The sequence below is a fragment of the Squalius cephalus genome (assembly GCF_949319135.1).
Source record: "Squalius cephalus genome assembly, chromosome: 8".
Lineage (NCBI taxonomy): Eukaryota > Metazoa > Chordata > Actinopteri > Cypriniformes > Leuciscidae > Squalius > Squalius cephalus.
Genome location: NC_137129.1, coordinates 35,895,624 through 35,912,400, shown reverse-complemented (window position 1 = coordinate 35,912,400; position 16,777 = coordinate 35,895,624). Strand labels below are relative to the sequence as shown.

General features: G+C 37.7%; 1 protein-coding gene across 2 annotated transcripts in view; it reads right to left on the bottom strand.

Moving 5' to 3' along the window:
- Positions 1-16,709, bottom strand: part of LOC307162901 (glutamate receptor ionotropic, kainate 5) — a 91,436-nt gene extending 74,727 nt beyond the window's left edge. For both annotated transcript variants that reach the window (XM_079878637.1, XM_079878638.1), the window contains exon 1: positions 16,097-16,709. The gene's annotated coding sequence lies outside the window, so the exon portion shown is untranslated. The remainder of the gene's footprint in view (positions 1-16,096) is intronic.
- Between the last annotated feature and the right edge of the window lie 68 nt (positions 16,710-16,777).

Here is a 16,777-nt window from a genome sequence, read left to right as displayed (position 1 = left end):
ATGCTATATCGTCTCAAACAATTCTCTCCACTGTTGGTTCCCACAACTAGTTCAGTTTTGTCCTATATAGATAGGCTATTCAAATGCAACAAGAATAACAATATTCCTATAACATGTTTATGTTGCTGAGGGTGTTGCATAGTGATAGATCTGTTTGGTAGAATGATTACATTAACCAATAATAGACCACTTCACCAAATCCAATCAGTTCTGATAATAAAATGAAATGTCAGCTCACATTATTTCATGCTAAAAATTCTGTTCACATTCATTCACCTTAAAATGTCACAATATGTTGTTAAATGCATTGCAAATGACATTTTTATTTTCTCTTTAAGAGATCTGCAATGTCTAAAAGCAAGTAAGAGGAGAACAATGACTGACATCTGACGCCCCCACAGTATTAAAAGCAGACTTATGAGCTGATCGCCTTGCACAAAACTTAATTATGATTGAAGAGCATTTTTTTAAGCCCTGAATGAAAAATGTTGCCTCAAATGTGACATTATTTCAGCTCTACCTCGTTTATAGTCAAATTAATGCATGTATAGTACATGAGTAACAGATGTGTCAAACACCATGAGCACAAATGTGATGATCAGGCCTCCGGTATTCTCACAGTCCATTTCTGCTGGTGTGAGGAGACGTTAGTGAGCTTTGGCACTCTTTTATTGTGTGTTCACACTTGGCATGTTTGGTTCGATTAAAAAAAAACCCTGGTGCGATTACTCTGTTAGTGCGGTTCATTTGAATAAGTGTGAACGCTGCCATACAAACCCTGGTGTGCATCAAACAAGCAGACCGAGACCGCTGAAAAGATAGGTCTCAGTCCGCTACCAAACAAACTCTATAAATATGAACGCAACACGGACCAAAGACATGTAAACAAACCAAAAACAGGACATGATGTCACAAGATGTCACAACCCTAAAAAGGTCAGAATGCTCATGCATGCCCATTTTTCCTTGTCATAATCGAGATGTTGCCCATCACAGTTCGGTACAGCCTTGTAACAGATCTTCATTTGTGTTTGTGACAGAGGGATTCCTGTCACAGTTTTGACTCCTTTACACATTTTATAAGCTCTTCACGAGCTACATCATATGTAGGCTAGGCACATACAACCAGCACATTTAGCCTAGCACACAGCATTGTTTTGGATGTTCGGTAAGTCCAGTCACGAAATGTACATTATAAAAGCCAACCAATCAGGTTGTGAACATATCCCTATGCCTTTAGGTTCAGTGTTAAAATGCAAATGTGAAAGCTAACCAGACCAGGACTAAAGTTTTTTTTGTTTGTCTGGTTTTTTTTTTGGTCCAGACTAAACGAACCAAACTACACACCCTAAATGTGATAAAAGTCTGGATTAAGAATAATATAGGATCGCAATAAATAAAGGGTATCCCATAGCTAGATCTCAGCTTTGCCCCTCAAATTGATCCAATCAACCATAACAGAAGCGGAACATTGTAAATCACTATTCTTTCAGGAAGAAGAAAAAAATAACAACAGAGAATCTTTTGTTTCACTTTAGAGAAACTAAACTCGAGACACTTGATCCCCAGCATTCGAGGTGGGGTCAGAGTTTCATTATAGAAGATATTAGTGATGGTGGGGATGCGACTTGACTCTGCTCTTGGCTGTGCAATGAACCACTCAACTCATCAGAGTTTGTAAAGACCACTAAAAGCTCCTCCACTGAACAGAATCAATGCAGAACGGCCACTACACATGTTCATTGATCTGAACATCACATGGCTGAGTTGAGCTCATGTGAGGCAGATGAGATGATCTTGTAAAGATCTGATCTCCATCGACTAAAGTCTGATGATTAGCCGTTAGCTCTCATCAGCCTAGCTTGCAGAAAATGATTCATTGATTAAAAGGCATTTTAAATACTTATGCTTGATTTCTTAAATCTTTCCTTACCTTTTCCAACCTCAAGTTTTTTTTAAGTTGCCAGCCACCATCAGAATTTTGATCATTTTCACAAAAGAATTAACAAAGAATTAAAGGGCACCTATTATGACTCTTATCACAAGATGTAAAATAAGTCTCTGATGTCCCCAGAGTATGTATGTGAAGTTTTAGCTCAAAATACCCAACCGATAATTTTTTACAGCATGTTTAAATTGTCATTTTTTGGAGCTCAGAAATACATGCTGTTTTAGTGTGTATCCTTTTAAATGCTAATTAACTGCTGCTGCCGGCCCAGGGGGCGGAGCATCACGAGCTCGCGCTCAGAGCCAGGACAATCTCATCTGATAATATCAGAAAAGAAACTCTCAGTTGCGGTGTTCATTTCGACTTGGAGTCGGACAATAATGCCCACAGAGCCAGAGAATATATGCTGTATGGACATAGAACAGGTATAGTTTAGTTTAATTATGGTTATAACTTATTTGTCATCTGCTTTTATCCACTATTAATACAAGCCTGCTGTAGCAAACCCTGTCCGAATGATGACCAAAATATACTGACGAGTTCAGTGAAGTTTATTGTACATCACACAAAAGATGAGCATTAGTTTTACTCCAGAGAATCTCTGTAAGAGCTGAATAAACACAGTAAAAGAAGTGTGCATTAAAGTTTTACTCTTATCCATAAACTCTCTCTCTCCCTTTCATTATCATCAACATACACAGCGAAGTACACAAAACACTCGTTACAACTAACAGTAAACAAATATATACACACCTTTTCAGTGGGTGCTTAATAAACTGGTAAACCTTATATCCGTAAAATGACTCGATGAGCTGTCATAAAGTGCGTGCTCTCACTTTCATTTCTGCCGTGGTCAGTAGTAACGTTAGGCCTGTCGCTCCGGAGACTGTAAGCTGGATCACAAACAGTACAGATCCATCCTCGAGTAACAACGAGAGTAAATGAAGACTGCTTTGTTCATTCTTACATCCAACAACAAAACACCTCAAATCGCTTAGGAGACATTCTTGTCTACAGCTGCTCAAGAGTCGAAACAATGGCAGACTCTTTGTCCAGCTCACTCAGGGCGGGTCTATGCTCAAACTGCAGTGTCAATCAACAGTCGTGGGAGGGGCCTGTGCAAAGTGACGTCACATTGCCCCGAATCTGAGAACAGCTTGTTATGAGACAGTGCTTATGATTTATGGGGATTATAAAAAAAGCACTGGGTGGATTTTTATCATTATAGGGTTGTTGTGTACACACACTGCCAACACACATTTATGTTCAAACACCATCTAAAAGTGAATTTTGCATAATAGGTGCCCTTTAAAACATTAACAAAGATTAATTAATGCTGTATACATGGAGTTCATTATTAGTTAATGTTAACTAATGTTAACTAACGAACCTTATTGTAAAGTGTTACCCTTTAATTCTAGCAAATTTAATTCTAGATTCTTGCATTCTTTTTTATCAACACTTGAATGTGGGTAAGTGTCATAAAAAAGCAACATTTTGAACAAAAAGCTGGAAAAAAAAAATAGAAAATTTGTCAAAAACTACGTCCGGATTGGTTTCAGAAAGATGATCAAAACATAGTTGGAGTAGATTGAGTCCATCAACACCCCCAAAGCTTCACAGTCCTATACCTCGTCCTGGGTCAACATTTAATTCGGTAACAATAGACAGTTTTGATGTATCTGCCGTTTTATATTTGATGATCGCGTTAGCTTACATATTCATCAGCAGAAACAAGCAATAGCAGATGTAAGCTATGTTTTGATCCATAGATTCTGTGCTCTTTCAGAAGATGTGTAATAGTGTTCCCTACCATATAAAACACGGAAAGCCGGAAAATTCCGTCAATGGGAAAGAGTTAAAAACAAGATAAAACTTCATGCGCAATGTTTTTGTGGAAATTTATACATTTTTGTTTTCAAGATTCTTTAATGAATAGAAAGTTAGATGCAATTCAACACAACTTTTACTTACAAAGTAGTATGCAATTTGTACTGAAGTATGCAGTTTGTGAAGTCTTTGCTAACAAGACACTGCACTGCCATAAAATGACCTCTGATCAATGACGTTTGGTTGATGCAAAAGATTAAAATAGTTTGATCTTGGTGTGTGCTGCTAATAGTCATGCACGACAAAGCGGTAGGATTTTTGTGTACAGGCTTGGAAAGCAGTGCTTCTATCGGTGCTCACTGAAAATGAACTGGAAACAGTGTAAAATGGCCTTAACTGACTGACTTTGACTAGGCTTAACAGAATAGTAATTGGGAGAGTCTTCTCATTGACTTTTTTTCATACTGAAATCAAGAAATACAGCAATTTTAATGCCAAATCTAGTTTTAGCCCCAAAACCACTGATACAACCTCCACAAGCACTTCAACCCTCTGTTTGTGTCCCTGGTTTGAGCTGCTTCTATGCCAAAAGCAAACATGGCTCATGTTTATGTATGAGACCCCAACATTGAGCACATCAAAGAACAGTCCAGCCGCACAAAAAAATTCTCAAGATGTCCTCCCTGTGCCTGTTACGTACAAACAAGTCTGAAATCCACCGAGCCAACTGGCCATGTCTCTTTACACGGTCTCTGCCACCCACACTAGTAAATGCGCTTTAAAACTGTCAAAAATGTTGCAGACAACAGCACATAAGTAAAATACTGTACAACACTAGTAGAGTAAAACTACGGAAGCTATAACATTTCTTGTGGTGTTGCCTGAACTGCCCGTTGAGACGTACCTTTGTACCAAGTGATCTAGGCAATGTTTACATTATCTGTTCAACATTACGATTTCACTCTTGTGCGTTTACACAGCCTCTTCAAAAGAATTTCATTGGGTGATTTCACACTTATGTACTATATAGAAAGAACTCGTATAAACTTAAATTCGACCCAAAAACCATTACACAGAACACAACCTAAAAATGTGCACAACTTTTTACAACCAATATTGCATTATTATATTTAGCAAACCACACCATGCCTGCCAAACTATCACAGATGCTCTGGCCAGATCCGCGGCCATGTAACAGTTTGTAAATTTGCTTCAAAATAACTTTTAGCCCACATTAATGATATAACCAAGAAATAAATTAAGCATTTTATCACCCTGCAAAGCAACACTGGATTTTCTTCCAGATCTATTCATCAGGCTCATAATATAATGTCATTTTAAACAGCCTAATATCATTGTGCAACGAATCACACCACAAAACAAATGCTGAGAAATATGATTGATATTGAGAGACCAGTTATACTTTTAGCTAAGCCCAAAGGTAAGAAGTGAATAGAGTGAAGGGAATATAAAAAGAACACTGAGCAAGTATGAAATGTCAGTGGCTCATTAGAGGTAAACATCATCATTAACCAAATCAATTACCTTGGCAAATAAGCTAACCGTGTAGCACATTAATGTAAAGGGCTTGTTTACGCATACTAAACTGTTGCATTACTTCGTCTTAATTTACATTGCTGTGTAAAAAAAACATTTGCAAATGTTAATGTATTAAATTGTTTATGCATATTAACCACATGCTATCTTGTGCAACTAAAGTTTTATGCTTGTTTACCAAAACCTGATGTCAGCTGTCAGTGACCTGGTAATTTAATGTGATCTGAAAATTAAGAAGAACATTTAGTTCCTTAACAAATGGTACTGATTCACTGTAAGGTTAAACGCATAGAAAAATACTAGCCCTCTAGAGCTCTAACATTTATGGATTGGAATTGTAACCATTTTGATTCCTTTAACCCTCTGGGGTCTGCAGTGTTTTCTGGGCCCTGACATTTGTGCTTATTTCCTTTACATATTACATTTTCATGGCTAAAGTCTGATTACACTGTATTCACCACTAACTGTGCTGCATTAATATGTGAGCAGCATGTAGGTAAACGTTTGTAGTTTTGTTCATTAATGCTGTTCTTTTGAATGTTCTATTGAATATTTCTACAGAAATATTAAGCAGCTGTGTTTTCAACATAATAATAAGAAATGTTTCTTGATCAGCAAATCAGCATATTAGAATGATTTCTGAAGGATCATGTGACATGAAGACTGGAGTAATGATGCATATACATTTTAAATTATATTAAAATAGAAAACTATTAACTGTTTTTAAATTGTAATGTTTTATAAAATTGCTGTTATTTAATCAAATAAATGCAGTCTTGGTGAGTATAAGAGACATTTAAAAATCTTACCAACACCAAACTTTTGAACAGTAGTGAATTAATTCTTTGTCAGCAAAATTATAGAAAATGCTGTACAATTGACACTGATTTAAGCTATAAAAACATTGTTGAACAAAGATATCATATTCAAAGAGATTTCATGGTGTACCATTTCTACACAGCAGACAGACCTTTTTAGTCAGAGCTCTTAAAGAGCACGATTACATGAAAGAACTGTCAGTGTACTGACATTTTGATTTCACATTGGAGTTTTTTTTTTCTTGTCTATGTAATCATACTTACCATAATATCTTTCTAAAGTACCATTGTTGTTGTACAGTAGATAGTCTATAAAGTTAAGAGAGGAGACACTTAAAGTCCCCTGCTGAAGGCTGCCCTTTTGCCCTGACCTGAGAACAGTCTCTCTGGTATTCAATCATGCCTTCCTTAAGTCTGAAGCAAAGCTAAATCTGCACCCAGGCCTGTGCTTCTACTTATTTTCCAACTCATACCTCAAGCTGACAGCGGATCGATGCGTTTTGATTGGGTGCCATCATGGCTCCGCCAGGCCCCGGCTTAAAGAGGTCTGCGGCCACTGGGAAATTTGCTTGGTACTGAGCATCCTTGGAATAACCTCCCCAGATTAGAGCTGCGTGCCGCGGGCTGTCAGAGCAAGCTCTACTTTATGAGATGAGAAAATATGAAACAAAAGATTAACTAGCAACCCCTGTTATATTTTTCAAATTGTACAAATACACACGGGAAACCTAAGGTGGCTGAGACGGAGGAAGAGATGGGGCCCCAAGGACTACCATCCAGGAGGACTCGGGTCTGAATCCCTCATCTTCAGGTCTGCGTCCCAAATTACTCTGGTGTCACTAGGGAGAAGTTAATCCCTTTATATCTGTATGTCTGTGCTAACAGCAGGCACTTTCAGTATATCTGTGCGCAAAAGGCCTTCTAATGGATGCCACCTATAGAAATGGGTTTATAATGAAGAGAAGCTTATATTATGTAATGTATGCAGAAGGTTAATTAAAATAATGTAAGCCTTATTTCAAAAAGACGTAATATGGAAAAAGTGCAAATATTTAAGTGCACACGGTTTACTTTATGATGATCAAAGACCAGCAATATTGTGTGTGTCTCCCACCGAAGGCATTCATTTACTCTAGAAAATTGCTGATAGATGTGAAATGACCCATTATGATGTTTTATAATGAGGTTCTTTACTCTGTGGTGGAGCGATGATGATATTGTCCACCGAACATGCTTAGGCGAGTGGAATTGTATATGTATATCAGACTAATACCCTAACAGTTTAATAGTAGGATTTGATTCCCTGCAGGTTTTAACAGCAAATTATTTCCATTAGGTAGTTTAAAGGCCAATTGTTTAGATTGTATGCTAAACTTCATTTCACAGGAATGTATGCGCAACCAAATGCCAAACATCAATGCAGAAACTCATTTACCTGAAGGATGCTGTTAATATCCAATGTAGTGGATAAAAAGAATTATGAAAGTATGATTTAAGCCGGCAAAGCATATTTTTTTTGCTCTGATATTTCAATCTTATATATTTCTTAGTTATGACAGCAGCGGTGCTTCAATTAGCATGACGACTGTATGGTTTTTAGCTGTGCACAGTAAAACTTTCTCAAAAACGCCATGGACATTCAGACAGACATCATTTTTGGAGCACCCTGCCATAAGCATTGCATCTCTATGATGGTGTGACAAGTTAAGAATAGTCAAACTTTTCAAACTGCCTCTAGAGACCCCAGCATATTTTTCCATTTGGTTGCAGTCCTAATAAAATGTGTTCAGACTAAAACCAGCCTAATTACACAGGCTTCCATAATACCAATTAGCCACATTAGTCGTTCAGGCAACCTGCAACTATTCGATTGTTGAAAATATAAAGTTTTGCACGTCGCTAACTTAGATCCTCCACCAATTTGTGATCTTTGAAAAATATCTAATTATCTTGGAATAGTGGCATACTCCTATAATGGCAGTTTAACAAGTTGATCCATATGCTAAACGTTCTTTGACACCACATGCTTTTATGCTTTACGCTCTTCTTTGTTTTCTTAGCCCCATCTTACCCCCAACCAGCTGAAGCAAAGATTCGTCTCTTTAGGTTCTTTGATCTAAAACTTAAGCCTCTGGGTAGGTGGGGATGGTCTCCTTGCTCGTGTATACATTAGACAGCACATATTGATTTTTGTGCTGCTCATCCCAAAAGGCCTCTATTTTCCTTCCCCCATCTGCTTTCCACACATGGAGATGAATTGCGCTCCAAGGCTGGTTTTGATGAACCTGTGATTGGCTGTCCTTAGCCTTGGGATCTGCGGGTGTAATTAAAGCCAGGAGTCATCCCGCCTCACAGTGAATGAGATGGCCCCTAGTGCCTGTCCTGTAGAAAAATACATGTACATTCACCGGACCAAAAACTGCCAAGAACAAGATTCATGCTAGCTCTGAGCTATTTGAGGAAAAGTGAAGGCTCGGATAGCGGTAGAGATTCATGCATGGTCCTAAATATAGAAATGAAGATCAAGACCTGACAAGGTCAGGAGAAAATCTATAGAAGTGCCTTTTTTAAAATCAATAACAGTTTTTAATCTATCAGTTGTAAGCAACTGAGATTAGACCAGTTGACTTTGGGCAACTGGTAACTCGACCTGCAGGAGAACTAGGCGGAAGGTATAAAAGATGTGCGCTAATAAGAGGATGTACTGAGAAAGAGGCAAGGTCAGCTCACACTAAGATTTATTAAAAGCCCTTCAGTATCTGAGGGTCTCCTGAATCATCTAAACAAGAATGAACATCTCACTTCATAAAAGTTATTCAAGCTAGCGTCAAATGCTACATAAGGCTTTGGCAGCATAGGAAAACTATTGCTTTATGCTATAAACACCGCATCAGCAAGGCAACATCTCGAACAAGGCAAGTAAAAAGAAGAGTGCAGTATATCATGACAAGAACTTAATTTCCATTAATAGGACAAAATAGCATAATTTGAATTACTGTATGTAATGTAAACTACCAATAAATAAGAATTCCTCTCATATTCTCTTTGGTAATTCCTTAGTGGTGAAAGTCTGGAATAAAGCAGATATTTTTGTTATACAGTATGTAGTTCCAGCAGAGCAGGATTAATTTTTAATAATGTACTTTGATATCTAGCAAAACACTTTTGTATTCCTACAGTCAATATGTGGTTTTCATATCTAATTTCAATATCTACACACAAGTAAAATCAAGTGAAAAACAACTACTGTACAGCATGTTTTTTTTTACACTCAAACAGCAATTTAAAGCTGCTGATATATTTTTAAACTACACTCTTACTACACACACACATACTGTTATGAAAATGTCTATAGTTTTTAAATATTTCGGCAGCGATAAATGCAGCTGTTTGAGTGAGACTCAATACTTTCCCTGTTTGAACCCTGATTTTTTTTCCACTGACAAGTTTTGACAACTGATTGATATCAGTAAGCTGCTTTTCAAATACAGGTACTGAACAAGAAAAATATAACAGTGGTGCACACAAGTACTGCATTTACTAAATGTACTTCTGAATAAACACCCTTTGAAGCATATGTGTTATTTTCTAAATGTAATGGTCTGAAAAAAACTAGTATTTTTCTGTTATATTATAATCACTGTTGTAACAAATCCAGGAGGTGCAGGCAAAGCTTATTAAAGCAGGGCTTTAGTATTTGGACAGCATTGTTTCATACGGTGTCTGTGTGCTCTCCCTCTCATTCATACAAACGCAAGGGGACCCAGCCCTGACTACAGTGATGGATTAGCTCTCAAACACTAGTCCTCCCTCTTTCTCTCCCTTTCATCTCTCTGTGGCACAGCCTGTGACCACAGCAAGAATATGTGTATTTCTGACCCCTGAATTCTATGGACTGGAAGAAAAAAACAGATGGAGAAAGAGACTTGAAGAAAAGAAGGAATGGTGGCTGCAAAGGCAAATGGAGATGGGAGAGGACAGGCAGCAGAGAACATTTTTTTTTGCTCAATTGAACACTGTTGACTAAGCTATGCTGTTCCAACAATACCAAAATACCTGACCAAAGAGCCCCACAAAGCTACAGATGACAGATTTATTCATCCAGTGTCACTTGTTGGTAGCTGTTTGTATGTCAGGGTTTAAAATTTTTATAATTCTGATTTCCACTCCTGGTGGAAATAATAATAATAATTTTAAAATATATATATTTAATAGTTTTAAACTTTTTGTAAATATTTATTAATTATTTTGTATGCATGTTGTGAAGTTGTGTCTGAAGCGCACGCGTTCCACGTCATCATTTTTGGCCAAGTGGTCATACCATGCTTGCACTATTCCCAGACTGTAATTCAATAAATCCTTATGTGGGAAGTATTAGCTATATTATTAAATGTTATTTTGTGTTTTTTAGTGAAAATTGCCAGATGGAAGGAGCTGTCCTTTGCAACCAAGGAAGATATTGGTAAAATGGCTAAATCTGGTCAATCGATTTTGGATGTTGCTCATGTGCAGGATGTGAATGGTCGCAGTGTCCACAGAATTATTTCAAAGCACTGTGAGACCACTACCTTGCAAAAGGACAGAAGGATGAAAATCATTAGGATTTAATGATTAAAAGCTAAAGAAAATAAGCAGAGTTGGTGTACTTGGACTCGAGTACAAATTTTAGCTGACTTGTCAAAGATTCAGATGCATTTTTACTTGGACTTGACTCAGACTCGAAAAACAGTGAAATATGCTCCAGACAGTTGATGGAATTGCCCCTGGCCTGATCGGGTCAGTGCTGCATTGTTATGAAAGTCTTCTTCCATTATTTGCATGTTTTTAAGTCTTGCCAGTTTATACAATCAATTCGGTACTTGAAAGCTGACTAAGACAGGTATCTGTGCGTGCACACCCAAAGCATGCTCACAAAAAGCGCATCTCAGTCAGTCATGCCAAATTAAATTCTCTTTCGCGTCTTATTGTGCTTCTACACACTCAAATACACGAATATTCACATTAACACAGTCGGTAAGCAGTTGGAAGAAAATCATATGTGTCAGTATATTTGATCCGTGTATCAGGACTTAGTGACAGCAGCTTAATAAACCTGCTGCTGTCTGTGTGTCATTAACGTTAATCAAACAACAAAAGACAAAAAGAAGGGGAAAAAAATCACACTGCTCTTGACTGAATAACTTTAGTTCTGTCATGACAACTCTCGGGAGATTGCATGGTATTAGAGATTGGCATGGTAATGGATATGGATATGTTAATGTTGGCGGAATAGATCTGCTACGCTGCTGCTGCAGAAGAGCAAATACCGAGACTAGCTACTGCAAATACATTCACAGAGCAAGACAGACATGCTGCTGCAAATGTAACATACATGATTTAATGCCCCCCCCAACAACAAAGCAGAAGACGAGAGAAAAGGGCAGAGCCCTCTTCAACACAAATCTAAACAGATCATTTATAGTTGTACAGCCAATGCCAATAAAGCTGTTGTGTACAGCTGAAAAGACTATTGATACACATTTGTAAAGCAAATTTTCACCCTACACAGTTGCTCAGGGTAATGGGAGAAATAGGCATTACAAGTTGTTGAGTGAGAAAACAAATCTGCACAATGAATGACACAAACAGGAAACTGGAAGGGATAGGAAAAAACTCCCCCCAAAACAGCAGATCTATTGCCAAGACATATGTACTGTTTTTTTTTTTTTTTTATGGGACAGCATGTTTTACTATCTATGTACACCTTGGCTACCTTGCCGATCGGCTTAGCACCAGTGACTTAAGGCTATGTGCGCCTTGGCTACCTTTCCGATCAGCTTAACGCTAGAAATGCATGCTATGTGTTCTCGTGAACAATAGATATAATGTATTTGGTCCACTCTTTCAAGCTGATAGAGATAGGAACCCAGCAACCACCTGAGCAAGGATCATCAATTAAGTCATATGATAATTACACAACCCTTATACTCTTATTTGATAAATAAAAAGCCATTAGGAGCGATAATGAATGACAGTGTGCTCTGATGCTCCATTAACATGTTAAGCATAGCTAATGAAACATTACCCTTGAAATAAAACAATTTTTTTTTTTTTGCCTAACATGTAATCCCATTGAATGTGAATGCTTATTTTACTTTAACTTCATCCATAGCTTAGACAGCATATACTCACGAGATACAAACAATAGACCATTTCTGCATAACACTATAACTTACGCTTAAGTTCCTCCACAAGTCTATAAACATGATGCTTAGTTTAACTGTATTGATTGTTCTTTTAGCGTGACTCGAACATAGAAGCATCTGAATCAACCTCACACATTTAGCATAGCTAATGAAAACATTGCTCTTGGAAATAAAAGGATGCGTCATTAAAGTTATACCGCTAAATATGGTGAACGCAGTTTAAATCGCAAATGCTTATATCACTTTAACTGTTTCTATATCCCTGCTAACAGCATATACTGCTTATACACACTTCTGCTTATATGCTTCAGTGATTCACTTGTGCACTGTTGACATGATGCTATTTAAAAACATTTAGCGCGCTGCGCTTTCTGAAAGCATTTCTGCGCGCTACATACTGCTATCAGCTGATGGACGCTGATGCAATAGCAACCAATCAGCTGTGCCATGTACTGTAGATAATGATGTGATCACTACGAAATGAGTCAGACTTACAGTATCAGCCTGCACCATCTAGAGTTTCATGCCAGAACTAGGTATTTACTTTAATCACTCTATATTTATTGCATACAGTTAAGATTATGATGAGATTTTATTTTTACATTTATTACTTTATTAAATGTCTGTAGTATATTTCTGTAGTAGCCTGTACTATTTAGACCTATCAGAAAAACTATTTTGATTAATTCATTTATTTGTTCTTTTGCTTGTAATTAATAATTAGACTGTTTACTTGCCTCAGCCTGCAGTAAGCTTGAGAACCTTTTACTTACATTAGTTTAGTATTAGTTTTATTAGTCTTAGTATTAGTTTTTGTTGTTTAAAACTGTTGCAGTTTGGGTGGTTGATTATGATTTCACTTTCCTAACTTTAGTTGGTGTGTAATGTTGCTGTTTGAGGCTTAACAACATCTGCAAAGTTACGAAGCCCAAAGTTCAAAGCAAATGGAGATATTTTCTTTTAAATAAATTGCTTTTTAAGGAGTACAAATAAACGGCTGGTAGGGACTACACAAGCTTCCTCCCGGTTTAGTGGCATCACTAACCCTAAAATTTACATAAACCCCTCCCCCAGGAACACGATTCATAGATTATCATGACAGAATATGCTAATCAATGACTAGAAAATAACTACACATAAGCTACATAAATTCATCAACTAACCATTCAGAAATGTTGTCTACATGTAACTTCTTCTTGAGTCTCTCCATCACTGTCTGACTCCGGTTTGAACATAAAAGGCTAAAAATTGTTGAAATTTTCAGTGCATGTCTGTGTGACTGTGAGGTAATCGAATCTGCTAAGGACACAAGCTGTTGAAGCTCCGCCCCCTGTGCCGGGAGCAACAACTCATTTGCATTTAAAGGGACACACACAAAAACGGTGTGTTTTTGCTCACCCTCAAAAATTAACAATTTTAACATGCTGTATAAAAATATCTGTGGGGTATTTTGAGCTAAAACTTCACATACACTCTCTGGGGACATCAAAGACTTATTTTACATCTTGTGAAAAGGGCATTATTCCACCGCAAAAAAAAAACACAAACAAAAAAACTTGTTTTAAAGAAACAATGTTTTTTAGATCTTTTACATGGGTCAAAAACAATAACCCACTTTTACTGTGTGAGAAAATTGCATTATAGGCTTTTTTTAATTAAATAATTGGCTTTTATATTGCCCCTGTACTGAAGCAAATTTAATAAAACATTATATGGGGATATTTAATTTGTATTAAGTTACTTTTCTACCCACTAGTATAAAATGAAACATAATTAACTAAATTCAATTCAGATCTGTAAAGCACTTTTCACAATGAATATACTTCCAAAGCAACATGTTTAAATGAAGTAGTTGAATTGAAGTAGTTCCAACCGACCTGGAACTACTTCAGTCATGCAGTAGACTTGAAAAATAATAAATCTAATAAATCTATAGTAAACCACTTTTTTATTAGGACTACAACACTAATGGACAAACAAAATAGATATAATATACTTGTTCTCCATGCTACTAAATGACCAAACCTAGTGAAGTATAGATAATAGATCATTCTTATTCTTTCTTATTCTAAGTCTTTCACCTTATCTGTCAACCAACCATGTACCAAAATGCATTGCTAGAAAGTTATTGTAGGCAGAACAGCAGAGATTCTGAATCTGTATGTTATGATCTATATTGCGATCTGTATGTGTTGCAGTATCTTTTTGCAGGAAGAGTTCTCTGCAAGAGTTCTCTGGAATGAATAAGCAAAATATGAACCTGCAATTCACAAGCAATATAACTTGGACCTGCTATGATCAAGAGTGCAACAGATGTTGACCAGTATGGCAGCAGCTGACCTGTGCAGTGCCAGGACTACAGATAGGAACACATGGCATTTTGGGAAAGGGCCCAATCTAACTGAGACTAGCAATACCTTTAGCAACCACACACTTTCAACAGGAGGCAGCCAACAGGTGTCATTCCACAGAAAGCAAATGAGATTAAAGACATTTACAAAGCTGGGCATTTACAAAACTACATTGCTTTTAGGAACAAAATTGCCCTTTTAAATGATTAAGAACAACGTGTGTGGTAAATTAATCACTCAAGCCCTGGCCTAAAATGGATTCTTCGAAAGGTACACCTCCACTATTGTTATTCATATTTTAAATTCAATTGTCATTTGAGATGTACATCCTCTTTGAATGGTGGCCCACCACACAAAACCCCCATTTTTGTCCAGATTGCTGTCCTGTCAGCATCACTTTTCATCTCCCCAAAGCTTATTACCAACCAGGCAACAAGTCATGGTCAGCCCATAGTAAACCAAAAAAAATCCTCTAGTCATTCTCAAGCCCAGCTAACAGCTTTGAAACAATTAACCGGACAGGATGCTCCAACCTAATGTTTCACAAGCACTTTTTTGTATCCCATTCCAATTAACTTTAAATAAAAGTGTATTTTTCCCCTCCATCTCCCCCGAGCAGAATATCAATATAGCTTTTCAATTATTGGCCGGGCCCAAGTGAGGTCCAGACACTGATTGAGCAAGTGATGGAAAAAAGGCTGAGAGAAGAGACTGAGACCACAGCTGTTCAATCTGGGGGGCAAAGCAGAAAAAAACACACAAAAAAAAACACAATCATCTCTTGTCGAAACAGCATTGTCAATCACATTTATTACGCATGAATAGCTATCGTCACAGCTTACTCCATGAACCTCTCCATTGAACAAAAACTTCATGCTGAAGACACATCTATTAGTGCAGTTTTGACTGGCAGAGAATAAATATGCCACTCTACTGTGCTTGTTTTATAAAGAGACATGCCACAAAATGATTTTTATCTTGCATTGAGCGCATCTACATCAATTTGCATTCATTAGCGCACAACCTCCGGAAACTAATCATGGTCTTGTGTCACCCTATAGCCTACAAGGTACATGTGCACGAGAACATTACGCTTGTGACACCTGCTACATATGTGCCTCTACAAACACACTGTATCTGCAGCAGAACATATATTTGTCCATTACGGAAAACAAGCTGTGCACTATGCCCAGCAAAGAAGCCTGTGCCATTAACCTTGACTCATTTTTTCGTTAGCGTAGCGTACACATTCAAGTCAAACACCCACCCAGACATACACACATAAACAGATGATAGATAAGCTACACAGGGGATTGAACACCATATGGAGCCAAAGTCAAATATACACACACGCACACATGACTGCACACACTAGCACAGACAGGAGGAGAGAGCGCGATCTACTCACAGAATGAAGCAGACGACACCGGGAGCTAATATCAAAGGATTGGCACGGATACAAGCTGGCTGCGTCCCGTCGGGAATGCTGACAGATTCCGGGGAAAAAAGGAAGGAATATTCGAGGACACGTCTGAAACTGGACGGGAAAGGGGGTGGTGGTGGAGGAGAGAGAAGGGGGAAAGCAGATCTCACGCTTTTTAAGATCGGAGGTTAGGCTTCAGAAGATTTCCGTCTCTTGTTCTCGTTGCCTGGCTCTCCTTGTGGAATCTTGTGCCAAACACTATCAGGTTCCTGATTTTGACTTTAGATACAACAGCATTTTGTCTGGGGTAAACAGGAGTACAGAAGAAAAATCAGTTGGGAAAGCAAATAAAAAAAAATTCCAGCAGAGATGAAATAACTCAATTCCCTCCTATGCTCTCCCAGAGGCATGGAGAGGGGGATAAAAACGGAGATGGAGTGGCAAGATAAATACCCAAAACTGCAAAAATGAGAAGGCAACAGAACATTCTGTTTCAGCTAGGGAAAAAAGCTTCTCCCTCCTTTCCCCCCCACCCCCCACACCTTATCTCAGTCACAGCAATGTGATACGATCTCCCTTACAGACGTAAGGGTCATCTGAAAAAAATCTAATTTTCGTGATGAAAAGAAGACGAAAATGAAAAAAGAAGCTTAACTTATCAAAAGG